Here is a 10,000-nt window from a genome sequence, read left to right as displayed (position 1 = left end):
AGTCTTTGTTCAAGGGGGGTATTGAGTGAGGGTCTGTGTGAGTGTGTCAGAGTGCTTTGGTTAATGGCAGCCTGTGAAGATATATGAGCATTGACCACTTCTAAAGACCCTCTGTACATCCGCTTTAACTGCCGTCCTCAATGTAGCTAGATGCTAAAGGCATGTTGAGGACTCGCATGAGTCTATTTGGGCAATTAAATGAACCTACAAGCAAGCACTGCTATGCGTTAGATATTGTGGCAGACTGGCTGGCGTGGTAATAGACGGCCGCTATGTGTCGGCCAAGGTACTGGGGCATATGCCCATATTAGGAGTTCCGGAAAAAATCCCGTCAGAACAGAGCGCATCAGTGCAGATGAAGCGCACCTGTACCAGATGCGCCCGAGACAGGTGAGCGCAATCACCACACCATCAGGGAAGATAGAAAATGGAGACAGAGTGACAGAATGAATTGGAGTAGCTGAGGTAAAACCTGTACGAACGTGAGTAAGAGAGAAGAGAAAAGGAGGAGGAAGATTGCTGTCTGTGTGACCCCATGCTGTGTTTATCTGCTTTCGGAAGGATTTTGTTAAATCCAGTCTAGTGATAACTCATAACCAGTGATGCCACAGATTACTTGTAAAAGTAATCTGATTACTGATTACTGATTACTCCTTTAAAAAGTAATCTAAGTTACTTTACTGATTACTTGATTATCAGAGTAACTTAGTTACTTTGAAAGTAACTAGGTTACGAAGTCGTCGTCGTTCCCCCAACAGTTTTTTTTTTAAACGCTTTATTGAAAGTGCATAAATTGTTTTTAACTTGTTTCTCTGCACATAACGTAAATTGTTAAACTAGTGCTTCAGCTTCTGTACCATCAAGTATGGTAAAGCAACAGTCTATGATGCTCACAGCATTAGAGCAGCCAGCCAGTGGTTTTACAAAACCAGTGTATCACATCTAACAAATGCAGGCTGAACTATTCAATTATATCAACTGTAACTATTAAATTGTTTTTATAAATGTCTCTCTATAAACATACAATCAGTCTCTCTTTAACATGTAAATTAACTGTAAATCTGGCAAATAAGAGCTTTTGCTCTGCCACCATCAACCCTCCTGTACCTAGTCGAAGCGTCGGCTAGAATGAATGAATGAATGAAAACTTTATTTAACAGATTGCAGAATGGGTACAATACAGTACGGCTCAATACATACAATTGTTAAGGGGATGCAGACCTGAGAAAGACGTTTGTCTTGTTTCCATCAGGGTCCCCCATTTTCAATTCATATAGACATTTATGACATACACAACATACATGACATTTATGGCATAGGGACATATAGGTATTTAGTACTGATACATTTGTGACATAACGGTATTCAAATATACAGTACTGTTACCCCTAGATCCTGACAGGTTGTGTTGTGATTCCAGATGCTTTCAATGCAATTGGATGTGCTGTTTTTAGCGGTAGACAGAATTTTGTTTCCTCCGCCGTGAAGTAGTGACCGAGGCTACGTTTAGACGAGCGTTTGGGGTGGAATTCTGAACAGAAACCGCAAAAGTCATCTTGCGGTGTTTCACTTTTAATTTTGCCAAGCGTTTTGGGGTGGAATTCTCCGACGACGGAGCCCTGCTGTCACACGATTGGCGCATATGTCACATGACGTGCTGTGAAGACCCGCCCTACTCTGCCTCTGATTCGCAGACTGTGGATGGGGAATGTGATTGGACTAAAGCAGAGTCACTCACAGACAGAGGGACCAGTCACGCCGCGGGACACATTCTTGTATTTAACCCTTTCACTGCCACATCACGTCACTCCCAAAAGAAAAACAGCTCAAAATGTATTTTTGACTGTCGAAAACGAAATAAAATAATGCATTCCGCCTGCATTATGAATTTATGATGAGATAGTAACGAAATAGTAATGCACAGCCACTTGGACAAGTAACTGCAATCAGATTACTGGCTTTTAAAGATTAACGCGTTAGATTACTATTTTCGGGGAAAAGTAATCAGATTACAATAACACGTTACTTAGTAACGCGTTACTGGCATCACTGCTCATAACACCCCCAAGTCTGTCACATATGGTGGAGAATGCGGGCATTGCATTCTGATTGTATTTAACAATTTACACACGCAAATAGCCGGTAGATTCGGGGACAAAGCCCTGGTCACCCGAAGCAACGTAACTATGACAACCCCCAGCGGGATGGACACGCTCCTCGCACAGCTGATTAATAATAATCTACAGCAGGAGAAGCATCATATCCAGGGCATGCAGCAACAGCAATATAACCTGGAACAGTATATGACCGCCCAGTTCAAACAAATAAACGAACTGCGGGAGGAACACACACAGCTCAACGGGAGAACTGGCCCAAAGAGAACTGGGTAGAATAGCATTCTGACAGGTGTGGCGCAGACGGCCTACCAGGATGCGTGAACACTTTAGGCAACCAACTTGCGCTTCCGTGTTGCTCTGAATTGCTCTGATTGGCCGAGCGCGCACATGCGCATGAGCCGCGACACGCTCCTCAGAGGCAGGAATACTAAGCTCCCCCCTAAGCTCCAGGAGAGAGGAGAGAGGCTGAAAACCCGCAGTTCTTGCCCGACTGATGGGAGCCGAATCCCGGATCCGATTTTCTGATGAATACCCCCAAAACATGGAGGTCCCGAACGCATGGAAGTATTGATTGCGCCGTAACGAATCATTAAAAAATATATACCGTTAACTGGAATATGTTGTGCCTTTACACATATGTTGGATTATGTAATTGGTTTGTCATAACAAACTAATAAAAAATCGCAATTTACCCGGTGGCTACAACAACACGCGTGTGTTGTGTGTTGTTGTAGCCACCGGGTAAATCGCGATTTTTTTGCGTTCGGGACCTCCATGTTTTGGGGGTATTCATCAGAAAAATCGGATCCGGGATTCGGCTCCCATCAGTCGGGCAAGAACTGCGGGTTTTCAGCCTCTCTCCTCTCTCCTGGAGCTTAAGGGGGAGCCGCGCTCGGCCAATCAGAGAAACGCGGAAGGCGCTCGGCCAATCAGAGAAACGCGGAAGCGCAAGTTGGTTGCCTAAAGTGTTCACGCTACCAGGACATGTCAGAGGGGAGAACAGTGACATACGCCGCACTTAAAGGCAAAATCTTCCATAGACTCGGTTATTCTCTGGTCACCAGAGCCCAACGGTACCATGACTGGGGTTATGAACCATATCCCCCAGAGCCCAAATGTATGACCTCACCAGAATCACGAATAGCTGGCTATTGGTGGAGCCCCAGGCCTTAACTGCAGTGGAGAGGGTGATTATGGACCGCTATATATCCAAGCCCTCCCATTACGAGCAAAAGAGTTGGCCTGTCAGTCGAACCTGAAAAATTCAGTGCAACGTATCCTCATGAGGGATTCAGAGCATAATATGCATAATTTAAACATCAGTTTGCACGTACTACACTTAAACAGATGTGTCCTTCAGTTATTGGTGTAAAGTTGTGGAATTCTCTCCATAGCGAGCTTAAGGGATGTAATAGTGTTTGTCAATTCAAAAATAATTATAAAAAATATACATTTAGTCAGTATGAAATTCAAATGTGAATCTGAATAGTGAGATATTTTCTTTTCTTCTTTATTATTATTATTATTATAATTTTTTCTTTTTTTTCTGTGGATTGTTTGTTTCTTTGTATATGGTATGAATTATTATTTTGTGTAAATTAGGTTGTACGCCAACCATCAAGTGATACTTGTTTAGTTTAGGAATATGGGGCAGGTAACTATAAGATTTATTCTTCTTCCTGCTCCTTTTGCCCATGGTAGAACTATAATTATGATTTTGTATGAAAACTGTATCATTGTATTGCTTCCATGTGGCAAATAAAACTCTGAATCTGAATCTGAATATGCTATGGAAAGATGTGCAGTGAATTTCCTAGCATTTCCTACAAACCATGAAAAGCCATTTAAATGAAGGTTAGGATTAGGGGCAGGGTTATGTTTTGCGCTTAGAATCCACCAATTCGTAGTCGGCACTCACAACATGCTGGCATACATCCAAATGCTGCAAGAGGCATACCGTGCAATGAGGGGGAACATACGGTTATCCTATAACCATAGTTATATGAGTATAGCGAGCGTTTTGGTCGTAGTGGAACATATCCCATATCCAGTCTAATACCGAATAAATTTCTTCACATGTACACACCCATCCGCCCTGGCCACACCCCCATCCGCTCCTCTACATAAGCGTGGATGTGGCCATACTAACAGCTCCTTCCCAAGTCTTTCACCACCGAAGGCGAAGACCACGGGGTCCTCAGTGAGTCCGAGCAGAGCGCTCGCTATACTCATATAACTATGGTTATAGGATAACCGTATGTTATATATCGTATTAGCTTACGCTCTGCTCGTAGTGGAACACAGGAGCTGAGCAGAGCGGAAGCTCGACAAATGTACCCGCTGAGGCCTCCCACAACCATCAGAACCGGGGAGGACCCGAGCCCCCGGACCCCCTTAATGGAGGACGGGAGGGAATCGGATCCGACTGTGCGAAGAGGGTTTAGCAACTCAAACGCACAGGGTGAGCAGATCGTGGGACTTACCTTCCTACAGAAGAACCCACGACTACACAGGCGCACAACCCACATGCCACTAGGGAACGAACGGGAAGAAAAAAAAACTGTTACAATGCCTAATATCACGGGGTCTAGGTCAAGAACCCAACCCCGTGGCAAGGCCATAGCAGCGGAGCGCGAAGGAGGACCCAGCCCCAGGAAGGGTCAGGACCCCCCGGAAAAATGGGGCCTGGTGAGGCCAACGACGCCGCAGCATCGAGACCCCACCAGGCGGTCACTAGTGACACCACCCCCCACATCGCCAGCGTATCGGACAGGGCCCATCCAAGAGCAGGCCCTTCCCCCCTACAGCATGCCGCCCCCCCACAGTGGGACCAGGCAGCGCACCGGGGAGATAACCCCCAAAGAGGTTGATCCCTCAATCCAGGCAACAGGTCAAAAGGACTCGACCTGTGCCTGGAGCACTGCGGATTAGACAGGCGCCTAAGGGGTCTGCTGAAAACAGCACCCCAGCGGAAGGGGCGTTTGGTATGCTGTGCACCATGTCGCAGCCTCCACAAAGAAAACCGACCCTCTAGAGGGGCCGAGGCAGAGAAGGCTGACACGATTGGCAGACGTCATGAAGGGTGCGGGGGCACACTCGCAGGCAGACGGGGTCAAGCCCAGCCTAACCCGAGAGTCGACTCCGCTACCAACACACCTGGAAACCAACCACCACCTAACAGGAGGCAGTTGTTCCTATAACCGCCCCAAGAAAAAACTCCAAAACACAACTGCTGGTATACTCCGGCTATACAGCAGTACAAGTGTTTCAGTTCTCAAGAAGGGGTTAACCCAGGCCAACAGGTCGACGAGAACGAGTCCGGACCTGGGCGGACCGGGACGTACACAGGGATGCCAGAGGGGTACAAGAACCACCTCGACAGCCCCCTCCCAGCCCCGCCAAGCAGGAGAAGAGAGGGGCGAAAAAAGAATGGAGAAGGACCAGGCTCCTTTAGCACAGCGCAAGGTACAACACAATATGGACCAAGCAATAGTGAAGGATAATACGCAGTGATATAACCACGAACACCTCCATAACATCAACCCCTGCAACGCCCGGGCCAACCCGGCATTTTTCTCCCGAAAAAGCACAAGTCCTTCAGGGTACCAGAACAGCAGATCTGCGCCCCGGCGGACAACGGGTTAACTGACCTGGTCCGGCACGACCAGAACCAGTCCTGTGTCCTAATCACGCCACCATCCCCAGTCCTAAGAGGGGGGTAGGTACGCGTGTCGATCTAAAACATCACAGAGGGCGCCACCAAGACGGTCAGAACATAAAAGCACCGCGCCCGGTGGCCCACCCCAAAAGTGTGTGACCCCTCCGCCAATGCTTTGATCTATTCCGTTATCTCCCCCCAGAGATTAACGAGAATTCATCGAGACTAACCTAGTACACTGGCGCTCGGAAGAGACAAACTCCATCCTAGTTGCCCCATAAAAACGCTGTTTCAATGATGAGCAACCAAGGCGCGCAAGCCCAATGCGTGGTTCCACACAGAAGCACCCAGGGCCAGCACTATGTACACGTCGAGACCCAAAACATATCAATGGTAATTCTAACAAGAACCCAGATAACGTTCCCTCCAAGCCGCCTGGGAGAGCGGCAGGAAGCTGGCCAAGACACAGATATGGGTCCCATATGACGCATCCGAGGGAAAACACCCCTGTCAACCCTGCTCTGTATAAAAGAGAGGAGACAGGGAACCCCCAGAGAGACTTCCCACGTGAGTAATAATTTTAAAGATATATGTAACATTGAGCTACGTGACCAAAAGCTCAAGACATATGCAACAGAACGCAGAGCAGAAAACGTATTTTTAAGTTCTCACGCACCGCATAACTCATCTTGACAATAACAGAGGTCCACAACATGGAGCCTGAAATGAACTCACGGAAGTCTCACAACCAATAGAAACGCGCCCAGTGACGTACTCTATGGCGGGGGGAATTCCGTGACCCACCTGCCCAAATATGGCGTGGGACCAGGGAACTCCCTCCCCCCTCTCCCTACCCTGTGACGTGCTGACCCAACAGCGTGACAGGAAGCCCGAAGGACAGGAGGTCCAACCCCCTGACCAATCAGAAAAAAGGGGAGGGAGGGTTTATCAGTTCACCCCCTCATGACCCCTCACCCCTGATATGATGCAATGACAAAGCAGAGCCATGACACCAGTCATAGCGTGCTACATGAAACGCATTTATATCTGTTTATATGGAAGCAAATGAGTGCCAGAAGTATTTGAATTTAATCAGACACCGCATTTATAGCATTGAAAATAATAACTTTGAAAACATGTATCTGAATTTGAAAACATGTATCTGAATTTTTTCAGACACCGCATTTTTGTATCTGAATTATTTCAGACACCGCATTTATAGTTTCAGACACCGAATTTATAGCATTGCAAATAAATACTTTGAAAATCATGTATCTGAATTTCTTTGCTCCGAATTTACCTATGCGAAATAAAAATGCAGTGTTAATAAAACAATTCGAATGCATAATAAAATTCAATTCGACGCCAAAAAAAATTCGATGCATAATTGCGGTGTATATAATTCGATGTCAAAAATTCTATGCATAATTGCGGTGTATGGAATTCGATGTAAAAAACCAACATCCGGTAATCCATTGATTGATTGAAAACTTTATTAACAGATTGCAGAATGGGTATAGAGGTGTGATAGATGTGATAGGTGTGAGAGGTGTGAGAGGTGTGATAGGTGTGATAGGTGTGAGAGGTGTGATAGGTGTGATAGGTGTGATAGGTGTGAGAGGTGTGATCGGTGTGATAGGTGTGATAGGTGTGATAGGTGTGATAGGTGTGATAGGTGTGAGAGGTGTGATAGGTGTGAGAGGTGTGATAGGTGTGATAGGTGTGATAGGTGTGATAGGTGGGATCGGTGTGATAGGTGTGATAGGTGTGAGAGGTGTGATAGGTGTGAGAGGTGGGATAGGTGTGATAGGTGTGAGAGGTGGGATCGGTGTGAGAGGTGTGATAGGTGTGAGAGGTGTGATAGGTGTGAGAGGTGTGATAGGTGTGATAGGTGGGATCGGTGTGATAGGTGTGATAGGTGGGATCGGTGTGATAGGTGTGATAGGTGTGATAGGTGTGAGAGGTGTGAGAGGTGTCCGATCACACCTATCACACCTCTCACACCTATCACACCTATCACACCTATCACACCGATCCCACATATCACACCTATCACACCTCTCACACCTGTCACACCTCTCACACCTCTCACACCTATCCCACCTATCAATCAATCAATCGGTCACTGTACCCATTCTACAATCTGTTAATAAAGTTTTCAATCAATCAATCAGGGCCTGTGGCGGTCACGTGTACCCATTCTGCAATCTGTTAATAAAGTTTTCAATCAATCAATCAATCAATCCCGCAGTGCATCAGCCAATGCCCGCAGTGCAATACTCCAATTCAGCCATTGGGTGGGACGGTCACGTGACCCAAATCACGTGACCCAAATCAGCCAATGGAAGCGAGGGGCCTCAGCCTGTTGCTGCTGTGGTGGTTCTGTGGTTCTGCAGCTGGATACCCGGATGTTGGTTTTTTACATCGAATTCCATACACCGCAATTATGCATCAAATTTTTTACATCGAATTATATACACCGCAATTATGCATCGAATTTTTTTTTGGCATCGAATTGAATTTTATTATGCATTCGAATTGTTTTATTAACACTGCATTTTTATTTTGCATAGGTAAATTCGGAGCAAAGAAATTCAGATACATGATTTTCAAAGTATTTATTTGCAATGCTATAAATTCGGTGTTTGAAACTATAAATGCGGTGTCTGATTAAATTCAAATACTTCTGGCACTCATTTGCTTCCATATGTTTAAGGTAACAGTGTCACATTCTGCATGCCAGCCATAGACGATAACCTCGCCTGTGCAAAAACTGGTTTTATATATGGCTTCAAGCTCATGTGCGAACCTGCCACCTGAAATGTTTAGCCCTTTACCCTAAAGGAAGAAAAAAAAACACAGACCAAGAGAGGGGCCAAGGGCCCTGGTACAAGAGCTTACACATAACTTAACTTCTGTAGGCCAACACCTAACCCAGTTGTGGATCTTAAACTTGAATACGATACACACAACCCTCCATCACAACAAAAAAGGGCAAAAGTACACTCTCACTACTGTAAGAGAAAACGCCGTTTTTCATGATGAGAGAAGACATAAGTCCTCGATTAAGTACGGGACACAGGCTAAGTCCACATGACAGCGACCCAACAATTTTCAGAAAAAATTGCCTCTCTCTAAGCAAGAGCACAACCCCAGCAGAAGCTGAGGGATTTACACCGTATCCCCAAAAATATAGTGAATCAACACACATTTTGTGAACAAAATCATATTTGAGGGGAGGGGGGGGGGGCCCAGGGGCAAACCGGGGAATAATTTCACCCACCCCTCACCACCTTACCCCTGATACAACGCCAATGTGTAGAGTAAGCTTTACATCATGCACGCCAGCACAGCCGAAGACCTTGTTTGAACAGGCACAGCCCTGCTTATGTGTGAAAAAAACTTGCCACTTGTTATTGTCATCATTACCCTCAAGTAAGAATAACAAGCTGAGAGAGGGACTCATCCCTCGATCACATGCCACTATGCACAGTATTGTAGGGTAATGTTGTGGAAAATGTGTATACGAGGGTGGAGGTAGGAAAGGGGTTAGTCTTGACTAGTTTAATATAGGTCAACTAGCAGGGCTCAAAGACACTAGGGCGACAGTCTGGCTGATGTTCTTAAAACAGCCTCAAGATAGCAGATGGACATTTCAGTACATCATATCGTGTGCTCTAATCTTGTGTCTTTTCTCTCTTACACACATACACAGCACACACACAGATACAGCACACACACACAGACACACACAGTCACACAGACACACACACACACACACAGACACACACAGTCGCACAGACATACACACCGACACACACACACATTCCCTGTGTCACAATACACACATACAATACACACACGTCTGTACACAGCACACACACAGACACACACACACAATACACACATACAATACACACGTCTGTACACAGACGCACACACACACAGACACACACACACATACACACACACACACACAAACACACACACACACACACACATCTCACTCTCTCTTCGATGTTCTTAATGTTTTACATCATACCGTGTGTGGATATCATATCTTGCTTATCTCTCTTCATGTTCTCTCTCTCTCCGATGTTAAATCTACGTATCATCTTAATGTACGTCATGTCAGATCTGACATGATGTGATACGTCATGATATCTGTCATGAGGGGGCAGGACTGAGAGGGGATTTAGGGACAGGCAAAGGGATCCAGGGGAGA

General features: G+C 45.9%; 1 protein-coding gene across 1 annotated transcript in view; it reads right to left on the bottom strand.

The window, feature by feature from the left end:
- The window catches only part of nnt (nicotinamide nucleotide transhydrogenase), a gene marked incomplete at its 3' end in the record, with an annotated part of 159,565 nt that overhangs the window by 46 nt on the left and 149,519 nt on the right, over nt 1–10,000 (bottom strand). The gene's annotated exons all lie outside the window — the stretch shown is intronic.

The sequence above is a fragment of the Notolepis coatsorum genome (assembly GCF_963971535.1).
Source record: "Notolepis coatsorum genome assembly, chromosome: 11".
In the NCBI taxonomy this organism is placed as follows: Eukaryota; Metazoa; Chordata; class Actinopteri; order Aulopiformes; family Paralepididae; genus Notolepis; species Notolepis coatsorum.
The sequence above is the reverse complement of the archived record's forward strand: the minus strand, read 5'-3'. Positions and strand labels throughout refer to the sequence as shown.